Source organism: Pan troglodytes, chromosome 7, assembly GCF_028858775.2.
Source record: "Pan troglodytes isolate AG18354 chromosome 7, NHGRI_mPanTro3-v2.0_pri, whole genome shotgun sequence".
Classification (NCBI taxonomy): Eukaryota; Metazoa; Chordata; class Mammalia; order Primates; family Hominidae; genus Pan; species Pan troglodytes.
Window position 1 is genome coordinate 155,521,561 of NC_072405.2, and position 12,334 is coordinate 155,533,894.

The following is a 12,334-nucleotide window of genomic DNA, read 5'->3' on the forward strand; positions in this document are numbered from 1 at the left end:
ATGAGTTGCACGTGCTCCAGAGAGGCCAAATAAAGACTGGATTTGGCTCTCGCAGGTCATACACGAAAGAATCTTGGAACCAAAAGGAAAACGGTGGTGGTTTAAAGGGTATATTCAGTTTCTAGGTCTGCTGTCACAAAATACCAGAAACTGGGTGTCTTGTTAAAACAGAAATTTTTTCTCTCACAGTTTTGGAAGCTAGAAGTTCAAAACGAGGTGTTGGCAGCACCATGCTCTCTCTGAAGATGCTAGGAAGAATCTGCTCCATGCCTTTCCATTCGCTTCTGGGGTTTCCTGCAAGCCCTGACATTCCTTGGCTTGTAGATGCATCACCCCAGTTTCCGCCCCCATCATCACATGGCCTCCTCTCTGTTTGTGCCTCTGCGTTCCCTCTATTCTTCTTCTAAGGACACCGACACCAGTCATAGTGGATTAAGGGTCCACTCCTAACTAATCACATCTGCAACAACCCTATTTCCAAATAAAGTCACATTCTAAGATTCCTAGGGAGAACATGAATTTTTGGGTGTGTGTGGATACTGTTCAACCTGGGACATGGAGTAAATAAATGGCAAGGAAGATTACAGATGACTTTAAGCTAAAGAGGGAGATAGGGTTAAATGTAGGACTTTTTTTTTTTTCCAGGACGGGAGAGGTTTAAACATGTTACTACATTGAATAAATGAAATAACCATGAACATGGAGTGGCTAAAGATTCTGAACTAAGTGCAAGTATTGATAGCGCAAGCTCCCAAGGGGCTGGGGCCTGGAGCGCAGATGGATGGATCCACTGTGGGCAGAACTGGGGCGTGGGAGGGGTGTGCCGATGCAGATGTGTTTGAGTGTGGGGGGCCAGAAGCTGATTGGGATGAAGCGTGACAGTGCAGCTCCAAGCCCGCTGGAGGTGTTCACCAAGCAACTCAAGAGCAGATGGCAGAACGAGCAGCTGAAATAACAGCTTGTGAAATCAACCCTACTTTGTGGGGAGAGGATTGGTTAAGGATTCTAGCCATGAGAACCAAGAAGAGGAGGATAATCTGTTCATGCCTATTATGGGGCTTTGGGGGAGCAGTTTCAGCCTCGACCTGGAGAATGTTTTAGAAGGCCAGAGAAAGGAACCCTGCAAATCATGTGAGCTGGCCCCTCACTTTGAGATGAAGTGTCCATACAGCAGTAACGCCACCCTCTGTAGTGGTTCTAGAGTGTGGCAATCTGGAGGGGTCATTATGGAAAAGGGCTGAAGCATAAGAATGTAGGCCCAATACTGAGATAGAAAGAGGATTCTCTGAGATGACTTAGGCAGGGTGATGGTGGTGGAGGTGGGTGTAAGAAGCCCTCTGCTGCCTCAGTCCGAGCATGGAATTCAATTGGTCAAGAGCAGAGCCAATCACCATTTAGGCCCCCTTGTTAGCCTCAATTTATTCCTCAGGTATGGAGAATACTCCTCAAGATGCATTCAGAGTGTAAGCTACCTCTTCCTCAGCAGAGGACTGCCCTGCAGGTTTGCAGTTCTGTCATTTGGAAACTCCCTGATGTGTCCCTTGGCTCTTCCCATTCTTTTGCTTCAACACATTTCAAGACCAGGCACCTTAACTGCAGAAACAGCATGAAAAACAAGTAGGTTTCAGGAAAAATTATCCCAAGTGGAGTCTCTACTGTGCTCTGTTTATCAGATGTAAAGCTTAAAACAGTGTAAGAGTTTTTACAGAGTTTATTCATATCACACCGGTTTTGGGTCCATAGACAGGGGCTTTTTCTAGATCAAACCGTTCAATTGTCCTGTTGATCCTGGCCTAAAATCTGAGTGGATAAAAAATATTTTAGGAGAGATGAGATTCTAACCCTCAATGGCAAAAAGCAAGGCTGAGCCCTAAGCCCACGTTTTTACACATATTTTACAATTGAATGTGTTGCACTACCGCTAGAACACTAGTTCTCAACCAGGGGCGATTTTGCTTTCCAGGGGACATTGGCAATGTCTGGAGACATTTTTTTTTCCATTTTCAAAAATTGTGGCAAAGCACATAACATAAAATTAGCCATTTGAACCATTTTCATGTGTATGGTTCAGTGGCACTAAGCACCTTCACACTGATGTGCAACCATCACCACCATCCATCCATAGAACTCTTTTCATTTTGCAAAACTGTAACTCTGTACCCATTAAACACTAACTCGCCATTTCCCTCTTCTCCCAGCCCCTGACAACCATCATTTGACTTTCTGTCTCCATGATTTTGACTACTCTAGGTACCTCAAATAAGTGGAATCATACTGTTGAGGGATTTTTGATGGTCACAACTTGGGATGGGGTGCTGCTGGTGTCTAGTGGGTAAAGGCTAGGGATGCCACTTAACATCCTGCAATGCACAGGATGGTCCCCACAAGAAAGCAATAACTAACCCTAAACGTCAATCCTACCAAAACTGAGAAACTCTGAGCTAGAAAAATCCCATGAGTAATCTTACACCATGGAGTATCAGTCAATAGAGACTAGTTATGTTGCAGTAAGAAACCATCTCCAAATTTCTGTGGTTTAAAACAACTTATATTTTTGCTCTAACATGGAGCATCCTTAATCAGCAATCCAGGCTGGTGGGAGTTCCATCCTGACCTGGGCTTCTACGATGACTGAAGCAGAACAAGGATCAGTGATAAATTGTGCACTGGCTTTTAAAGCTCCCATTGGAAGTGTCCAGGTCATTTTCGGTCACACTTTCTTGGCCAGATCAAATCACAGGTCCATATCTCACTTCAAAGGGAGGAAGGAAGTGCATTTTTACTCTGAGGAAATACAACCACCACACCTAGCAATTAAAAATAAACCTCATAGTGTTATCACCTGCTTGAAGTGCTGATATCAGAGCAAGCCTACCAGTAGGAGTGGTGCAGGCTGCAGGTTTTTGGTTTTGTCTTGTTTTGTTTTGTTTTCGGAGACTGCACTCCAGCCTTAGTCTGTCATGCAGGCTGGAGTACAGTGGTGTCATCACAGCTTATTGCAGCCTTGACCTCCCCACACAAGCGATCCTCCCACTTCAGCCTCCTGAATAGTTGAGACTACAGGCCCGTGCCACCACGCCTGGTTAATTTTTTGTATTTTTTTGTAGAGATGGGGTTTCACTATGTTGCCTAGACTGGTCTTGAACTCCTGGATGCAAGTGATCCACTTGCCTCGGCCTCCCAAAGTGCTGGGATTACAGGCGTGAGCCGCCATGCCTGGCCTAGAAGCTCATTCTTATTGGCCAGAAGCTAGAGAGTGATCTAAAGGCTCCAAGCCAGGCCAGACTGGTTTCAAGCCTTAGGGCTAGTGTATTAATGAATGAGGTTCGAGCTTCTATGGCATGGGAACTGAGGGGCACCACAACACTCAGCTTACTCAAGGGACCAATTCTAGCAGCCTTCAAAGGAGTCTGAAAAAGGTAGCCTTGAATTAGTTTCCGGGTGAAAAATATTTGTCCCAATTGAAGCAAGTACTACTAGTGACTGCCTCTGCTATGGAAGCAGGGGTTACCTGCTTACCTGTGAGCAATAGGATTTCTTGGGGTTGATTTTGCAGGAACATGTACCTCCATGTGGCCAAACAAGCAGGCTTGCTTAGATTTGCACCACAGGATATTAAAGTGGAAAGGAATCTTAAACATCTAATTGAGGGATGGCAAATTGGGTTCATTGTAAGGGTCACCTCTGACCCTTTGGTTGTGGCTGCTAGGAGCACTGGGTGGGAAGAATTCTGTAGTTTTTTCCAGAGAGAGACCGCCACGCTTCATTAGAGAGTCTAGTGGGCATGGAAGGGAGGGGGTGAGTTGTGCCTGTAACAGGATTTTGCCATCCCTAGTTCTAATCTAACACTTTGAGAGCTGAGGCTCAGCTCCACGAGTGATTTATAGAGGTCCTTCCTTTATTGCTTTTATGTCACCACATCTAGAATTAGGTCTTCTGCTTCCAAGAAAGTCAGCTGCCTCATTACCATGTAGCATAGTTAGATTCCCTATTTCACCTAGAAAATAAATATTTATTGAGGGCTGGCCAAGTGCGGTGGCTCATGCCTGTAATCCCCGCATTTTGGGAGGCCAAGGTGGATGGATCATTTGAGGTCAGGAGTTCGAGACCAGCCTGGCCAACATGGTGAAACCCTGTTTCTACTAAAAATACAAAAATTAGCCAGAAATCCCTTGAACCCAGGAGACGGAGGTTGCAGCGAGCCAAGATCACACCACTGCACTCCAGCCTGGGCGGAAGAAAGAGATTCCGTCTCAAAAAATAAAATAAATAAATAAATAAATTCACAAAAATATTTATTGAGGGCCCACTTGGTTTTTAGCACTGAAATAGGAGCCGAACATAGAGCAGTGAATGAATAGGCCAAGTCCCTGCTCTTCTTGGCCTTACATTTTGGGGGAGGAGACAGATTAGTAATTATTAGGAGAATTATTAGTAATTATTAGGAGAAAGCAGGAAATTTCTGCTTTCATGGGTGGGATACCAGAAGGTAAATCATTATGCAAGGATATTTTGGGACAAGTTTCTATAGCATAGATGTATTTTAGGATGATTGGGGCTGTGTGTTGTGAGCACGGGATCTCTGAGGCAGTCAAAGGGCACCAGGAACCTCATCTCTTAAGACGTGCATGCACCGTAGGCTGCCGTTTGTGTCCCTCACTCTGGCCAAGCTCCCTTCTTCATCATGGCCTTTGCACTTGCTGTTCTCTGTCTGGGGAAGAATGCTCTTTCCCTAGAGATCCAAATGGCTCACTCCTTCAGTGTCTTCAAATCTCTGTCAAATATCACCTAAACAGAGAGGCTTTCCCTGGCCTCTAGAGGACAAAGTAGCACATTTTCTCATCCACTTACCCTGCTCATCCTTCTTTATAGCACCCCTCACCACCTGCTGTATTATTTGTTTATCGTTCAGCTTTCTCTCTAAAATGGAAGATCTATGAGAACAAGAACCTGTCTGCTCATTGAGGTGTTACTCTAGAAAAATGTCTGGCCCATAGCAGGTGCTTAATCAACAATTTTTGAAGGAAAAGTGGAGGAAAAAAGGAGAAAGCAAACTCATGAAGAAGAGTGCTTGGGTGGGGTGGGAGGAGAAGAGGGCAATGGATCCAGGCCCTACAGGGATTCACTGTTCAAGCAGAAAGTCCAGGGAAAGCCACATGGCCTCCTTCAATCGGATGAGCTGGAGCTGCTGACATCCCCTGCAACCTGGGAGCCAGTGCATGCAATGCTCCAGCTGGGTCTAAGGACTGAAGGAGGCTAATGAACAGCCACCTTCGGAGCAACAGGGTCACTTCAGTCCTCCCTGTTTACTTCCAAGCTGCTGGGAGTCTTATGCACATTTCCTTTTCTCACTTGCCTCTTCACATCCCTAGCTGCCGCAGGAATGTATGGCTTAATTAAAGTGGGAAGCAGGGTTTATACATGTTTATATAAAGTTATATTTTCCTCCACCTCTTTGTTGGAAGAAAACTCAAATGTTAAAATTCTTAGGAGCCCAGGAGTTCGAGACTAGCCTGGGAAACATTGCAACCCCATCTCTACAAAGAATAAAAAAATTAGCTGGGAGTGGTGGTCCCAGCTACTTGGGAGGCTGAGGCAGGAGAATCATTTGAGCCCAGGAGGTTGAGGCTGCAGTGAGCCATGTTAGTGCCATTGCACTCCAGCCTGGGTGACAGAGTGAGATCTTGTTTAAAAATAAATAAAGAAAGAAACACCTAGAAAGGACACTAGAGATAAATCTAGTTCATGCTCCTTGTTTTCTATGGGAGGACACTGAGGTCCAGGGTCACACAACTCACAAATGGCCAGCCTACGGAAACCCTGTAAGAGGCAGAGTGTGAGGAAAAGGCAGGCACTTGTGATAACCCCACTGGTGGGCAGGAGCTAAGCCTCCATAGGTGGGGAAGGGAATTAACCCCAGGACACAGGCTCCAGTCTGGGGGCTTGAGATGCTCAGGGGACACCAGTTAGAACTAAGGCAGGAGGCAAAGGCAGAAGCTGTGCTCCTCTGCCTGGATGTATGAGGGCAGCAGAGGAAGAAGGGTTGGCAAAGCAGCCCAGAAACACATGAAGAGGAGGAGTGAATGTAAGTAGAGCATGCCAGAGATGGCAGATCAAGGCAGGGAGTTAAATTGAAGGAGGAGGCGGCCGCGGCCAAGGGTGCACAGTGATTCAAAGTTACAGTTGGTTATGGGCTGAGGAAACAGCTTCCTGTTTCACTGCTGTGAGAGGCAACCAGGTTGCAAGGAAAGGAGGGGAAGAGGGAGGCGTTAACATGGAGGAGTGAATGTAGACAGAACCTTCCAGATGTTGGCTGAAGATAGAAAGGAGAGGGAGGGGGGGTTCTGGAGGGAGAAAGAAGTTAAAGAGTATTTTTTTATATGGGGAGATATGGGAGTTTTGGGTTTTATTTTTGGCTTGTGAGAATGAGCTAATCTTGTATAAAGGGATTAAAGATTTTTTAAAAAATTTATCTCTGAGCCTTAGGTCTTTCAACTTTAAAACGAAGATAAAAAATCTATGTCTTTGGCTTATGAGGATTAAAATGTGAAAACACATTACTCAAGTGCCTGGCACATTATAAACACATAATACATGGTAGCTATTTTAAATATTTTATTATAAACTTATGTAGTACTCATCTGGAGGCCTAGGAAAGTGTTATTGAAAGTATTTTAAATCTTAGTATCTTATATTTATCATTTATAGGGTATAGTAGATTAAGAAATACTTCACGTATTTTGAAAGATTGGGCTGGAAACATACCCGAAGAAGCATTCTTTTTAACTCTCATGTACATGTGGACATTATACATTTTAATTCAGTGTTATTATATGAGCCAAATTCCCTCCTCATCGGTGTTAGTAGGAGTTGACCTCGAAGGAGGGAGGATTTGGTTGTGGATTTATGACTCACATCTGCGAAAGGAGTAAGGGCGAATAAGAACAGGAAACTCTCTGATAAGCAATTTTACTATGTTTTCATTTTTATCTGAAACTCTGTAATCCAAGACTGGGGTAACTTTTCATATTTTTTAAAAATACTTTTTTATAGGCTGGAGTGATCTTGTGTAAGCAAGGATAAATCATAGACGTTAGAGAGACGTTTGTCTCTGTGCTGTTTGGTGCAAATTCCATGAAAAAGAGCCAAGGCAGGGGGTGGGGGTGGTTGTCAGGAAACCAAGGGATGAGATGTTTTTCTTTTTCAAAGATGACACCTCTGATGCCAACTAGTGAGCATGGGCGAACAGAGCGGAAAGGAATTCGTTACAGTCCTAAAGAGGGATAAATGCATCTGGTGTCAGATTAACTCCAGCCAACAGCCTCACTCAGTCCTAAATACTGACTCAAAAGCATGTTGATTTCAGTGTGAGAAACAGATGTGTAAAGGTGACTTCTCATGAGGTAAAATATAAAGCAACATGCCTAGGTCTTAAAATCATGATGTTGAGTGCAACTATAAGAAAAAAATGGGCTTACTGATATAATGTTATTATGTAATTTAAAGCCACATTTGCATATCAAACAACCTTGCCTATTTCTACAGAGATAGTTGTTTTTTCTTTTTTTTTTTTTCTTGTGACAGGGTCTCACTCTGTTGCCCAGCCTGGAGTGCAGTGGCGCCATCTCAGCTTACTGCAGTCTTGACCTCCCAGGCCCAAGTGATCCTCCCGCCTCAGCCTCCCGAGTAGCTAGGATTACAGGCACAGGCCACCATACCTGGCTAAAGTTTTTTGTTTTTTATTTTTAGTAAAGATGAAATCTTACTATGTTGCCCAGGCTGATCTCAAACTCCTGGGCTCAAGTGATAGACCCACCTCCATCTCCCAAAGTGCTGAGATGACAGCCACCGCGCCCCCGGCCAAGATAGAAAGTTTAAGGGCACATATCAAACATACTAGAGAGGTTGCTGATGGGATAGGGAGGATGAGTGTGAGCATCACAGACGAGGGAAAAAGCAAAATGAGACAGCGGCTTTGCCCAGATGGACAATGAAAATGTGCTATGAGTTAAAGAGCATGATTTTTAAAAGGAGAGAAATCTTTTAGTCATTGGTCTTCTCTTTGTTCTGGCTTAATGAATCTGCTGTAAAGGCAAATAGCTTTCAGGCACACTTGCTGTCCTAGTGGTAACATTGGCTTCAAGGACTCCTCGAGCGGTTTGGGATGGCTTCCTGAGGGTGACAAAGAGGAGCTGTGTTTTCAGCCAAATATCAGAACCAGGGCCACTGCCTGCCGCCAAACCCCAGCGGGCACCCCTACTTTGTGTTTATCTGTGGTGGCTACGCTTGCCCACCTGGGTGGGAACCCCGAGAATGACTCCAGACTTTTCCAGGGACTGCATGCCAGGGTATTTTTACAATTTATGTGTAGACTTTGTTCGGGTGGAAAAGTTATTTTATGAAGACGAAACAAGCAATTGGGGTACCTACCTTATGGCATTTTTTACATTGAGAGTGTTAAAAATACCCCCCCCCCCAAACCAAAACCCTGACAAATAGAGCCAGGGAAGGCCATGCAAAAAAGGATTCTTGGGCTTGTATGCCTGATAACAAAAACTTATCACAGAAGACTGCAAAAAACACAATCTTGCACAAAGCCCATTGAAACTTTGCACACAACAATGCTTCTGAAGGATATTTGCCCAACAACTGCCTGTCCAACCTGGGCCTGGCATCACCTTTGTTATTGATCTTTGTAGCCAAGGATAATCATTTCCAAATGATCATATAATCTTCCTCATTTTTTTTTGTCTTCCTTTACCTCCGTGAATATGCATATAGTTTACTCTGGCTTGCCTATTTCTATTGCAAGGCTCTGTTTCCAAACGAATATCTTTTCCTTGTGGAGAGCCTCTCTCTGTTTGTTATTTAGGTTGATAAGAGAAATGTGAACATTTGAGAGCTCAGGTAAAAGGCCTTAGTCTATAGTAAAACTTTTTTGCACCCTTAGATGCTTACTTCCACTACAACTTGCAGGTGGGCCTTGAAAAGTTCTTGGAATAAGTTTGAGCTTTGATCTTGTCCAGTTCATTTAGCATAGATTCTCAAAATGTGGTCCCTGGACCCACAGCATCTGCATCGCCTGGAGATTGTTAGAAATGCAAATCATTGGGCCTCATTCCAGACCCTCAGCTGGAAACTCTAGGGGCATGGCCAGACCCTCTGTAGCTGAACAAGCCATCCAGGTGGTTTTGATGCAGCTAAAGTTCTGGAACAACTAATGTAGCCCCATTTGGAAAACTTGGCTGTACAGGCCTCCCTAGCTGGTAAGCTGCTAGCATTTTTTGTTTGTTTGTTTGTTTGTTTTGATACAGGGTCTTGTTCTGTTGACCAGACTGTGACCTCCTGGGTTCAAGCGAGGACTCAGCCTCCTGAGTAGCCGGGACTACAGGTATGTGCCACCACCATGCCCAACTACTTTTTGTATTATTTTTTTTGTAGGGACGGGGTTTTAGCCCAGGCTAGTCTCAAACTCCTGGACTCAAGCAATCTGCCCACTTTGGCCCACGAAGTGCTGGGATTATAGGCATGAGCCACTGTGCCCGGCCCTGCCAGCTTTGTATAAGCTGAGGAGTTTTTAAAAATACCTAGACTCAGGGCAAACCCCAGACACTTAAATCAGATTCTCTGGGAGGTGAAGCCCAGGCACTGGTATTTTTAAAGTCTCTACAGATGGTTCTAATGTGCTGCTAAGTTAGAGAACTGCTGATCTAGACCAGGCCTTTTCAAACTTAATGTGCACGTGAATTGCCTGGACCTTGTTAAAATGCAGATTCAGTCTGCATAGGCCTGGGGTGGAGCCTGAGCTTCTGCATTTTCAACAAGTCTCTAGAGGATGCTGCTGCATCTGGGCTGCTAACTACACTTGGAGATAGGAGGTTCTGGAGAGCAGAGGAAAGAGCATGAACCATAACCTAGGGGCTGGTAGTCCTGACTTCTGAGCCAAGGTTTGCCTTTATGTGGCTGGCAACTTGCTTGGACTCCTACCTCAATTCTTTGGGCCCAAGGTTTGTCCTGCCTCAGAAGGATGTCAAGAAAATTGAGTGAGTAATGCAGAATTGTTTCTTAAAGTGTGTGCAGATGCTCCATGAATTTAGAGAGTATGTGGATGCACATTACTAAATTTTAATAGTTGTGAACATGTTGTTATGAGTACTTAGAACAAGTAATAATGGCTTTTGATGTATAGTAGTAAGAAAGCTTCCTTTTAAAAGGCATGTATTTAAGTTTCAAAAGTGGGGCTATTTAAAAATATATGAAATAAATAATAGTAGAGGTAATTGACAGAGCAAAATTATGAAGGCAGGATGAGAATGACTCAAGTTTGGGAAATGCTGAGAAAGCAGATGCCCAAGGGCTATGAAAACTTAAAAAAATAGGTAGCACTTGATTTTGATTGGCTGAATGAGATGATGTGTTTGATCATTTATGGGGTTGGCATTTGGCAACATGCACTGGGTGGCTGGGATCACTGTTTATTAAAAAATATTTGAGTCTCTACTTTGCACTAGATACTCTTTTAGTCTCTTGGAAAAGGGATTGGGGGGGCAGGCAGGATAAAAACAAATCATTTATGCCCACAAGAAAATTGCAGGAAGATAAAAGTCATGAAATAAACTCTGTGCTTCTAATTTAATATTTTTTTATAGATTATGAGGAAAAAGTTTTGCTCACTATCAGCTAGGAAAGCTGTCTTAGCACAACCATTCATTCTTGCACAAATCAAAATCAAGATGAGCCAGATTTAATTTAATATTTTTTTACAGATTATGAGAAAAAAGTTCTAATTTAATTTTTTTATAGATTATGAGAAAAAAGTTTTGCTCACTATCAGCTAGGAAAGCTGTCTTAGCACAACCATTCATTCTTGCACAAATCAAAATCAAGATGAGCCAGAAGGCTCCATTCTGACAGCTTCTAATGGAGAAGCTACATTTACTGGACATGGGGAAAGTTGCTGGGCTCTAAGGACTGTGCTCACTTCTTGAACTAGATAAATGGTCTTGGTGTAGCATAATACCAAAACTTCTTGTCGCAGCCCGTAAGGACAGAACTCAATCAGCCTGAAAAGGAAGTCAGTGACTCCGACTCAACACAGGAATGTTCTGTGATTCCTAAAGAAGGATGTAGGAGTGTGGCACAATTCAACCACAGTCTGTGGCCCTGTGCCTCTGCCTTGACATGAGTGGGATTTCCCAGCTGGTCATTTTCTTCTTATCTAAGACATTGGGAACAAATTACTTGACCTCCTCTGGGCTTCAGTACTCCCACTCATCAAATTAGAGGACTGGGCAGTCGCTAGACTCTCTTTAGGCATCATATTTTAGTTTCTGTGATTTTAAATTTGAGAAGGGGTGTCTAAGGGAGAATACATAGGGGAGGGGGAAAGGCTTATTAAAAGTGTAGTTAGACACTGAATTTTTAAGAATTGCCTTTTGTAATAATACCTTTACCTAATCAGGACTGACAATCTTACCTGATGACAGCACCTGGAGGAATGGCTGCATTCAAAAATAAAAATGAAATAAAACAAGACCTTATTTGAACTTAGCAATAATGCTGATTCCTCTTTTTGATTTGAGGAGGTTATAGCTGTTGTAAATGCTTGAATTGGGTCTGCCCAGGCAAAACGGAGTCAAGAGTCCATGTCTGATGAATTTTAACAATGTAGACAATAAAAAGGGTTGCTTAAACTGCCCCTCTTTTACCAAAACACATTTACAAATGAAAGAACAACACTTCCATTTTTTAAAAACATTTTTTGAGATGAAGTCTTGCTTTGTCACCCAGAGTGGAGTGCAGTGGTGCGATCTTAGCTCACTGCAAACTTTGCCTCCTGGGTTCAAGTGATTCTCCTGCCTCATCCTCCCGAGTAGCTGGGACTACAGGCGCCCACCACCATTCCTAGCTAATTTTTGTATTTTTAGTAGAGACAGGGTTTCACCATGTTGGCCAGGCTGGTCTCGAACTCCTGACCCCAGGTGATCCGCCGACCTCGGCCTCCGAAAGTGCTGGGATTACAGGCGTGAGCCAACACGCGTGGCCAAAAAATTTCCATTTTTAATTGCAGGGTCTGGGGAATTAAAATGCATCCATAATTTCTTGCATCTCTCCGCTCGGGCTTGCATGAATGCTGAGGGATGGGGAGGACTTCTTGAGGCAAGCATCCCCGTCTTGTCGCCTGCCATCTGGAGAGAGAGGGCTGTGATTTATCTCACTTTAATCAGGAAGGACCCGATGGGTGGATGGAGAGGTCTGATGGCTTTGTTGCTCCATGTGGGAAAGAAACGGACAGAGTGAATTTGTGTATGATCCCTAAGGAGAAAGCGTCTTT

At 43.8% G+C, this 12,334-nt stretch overlaps 2 protein-coding genes across 8 annotated transcripts in view; both read left to right on the top strand.

Moving 5' to 3' along the window:
* The window catches only part of LOC129135354 (E3 ubiquitin-protein ligase TRIM52), a 69,715-nt gene extending 69,215 nt beyond the window's left edge, over positions 1-500 (top strand). For all 7 annotated transcript variants that reach the window (XM_063816742.1, XM_063816734.1, XM_063816739.1 and 4 more), the window contains one exon: positions 190-500. The gene's annotated coding sequence lies outside the window, so the exon portion shown is untranslated. The remainder of the gene's footprint in view (positions 1-189) is intronic.
* Positions 501-9,322: 8,822 nt separating this feature from the next.
* The window catches only part of LOC129135418 (meteorin-like protein), an 80,241-nt gene continuing 77,229 nt past the window's right edge, over positions 9,323-12,334 (top strand). The window contains exon 1 of the mRNA XM_054657201.2: positions 9,323-9,391. The gene's annotated coding sequence lies outside the window, so the exon portion shown is untranslated. The remainder of the gene's footprint in view (positions 9,392-12,334) is intronic.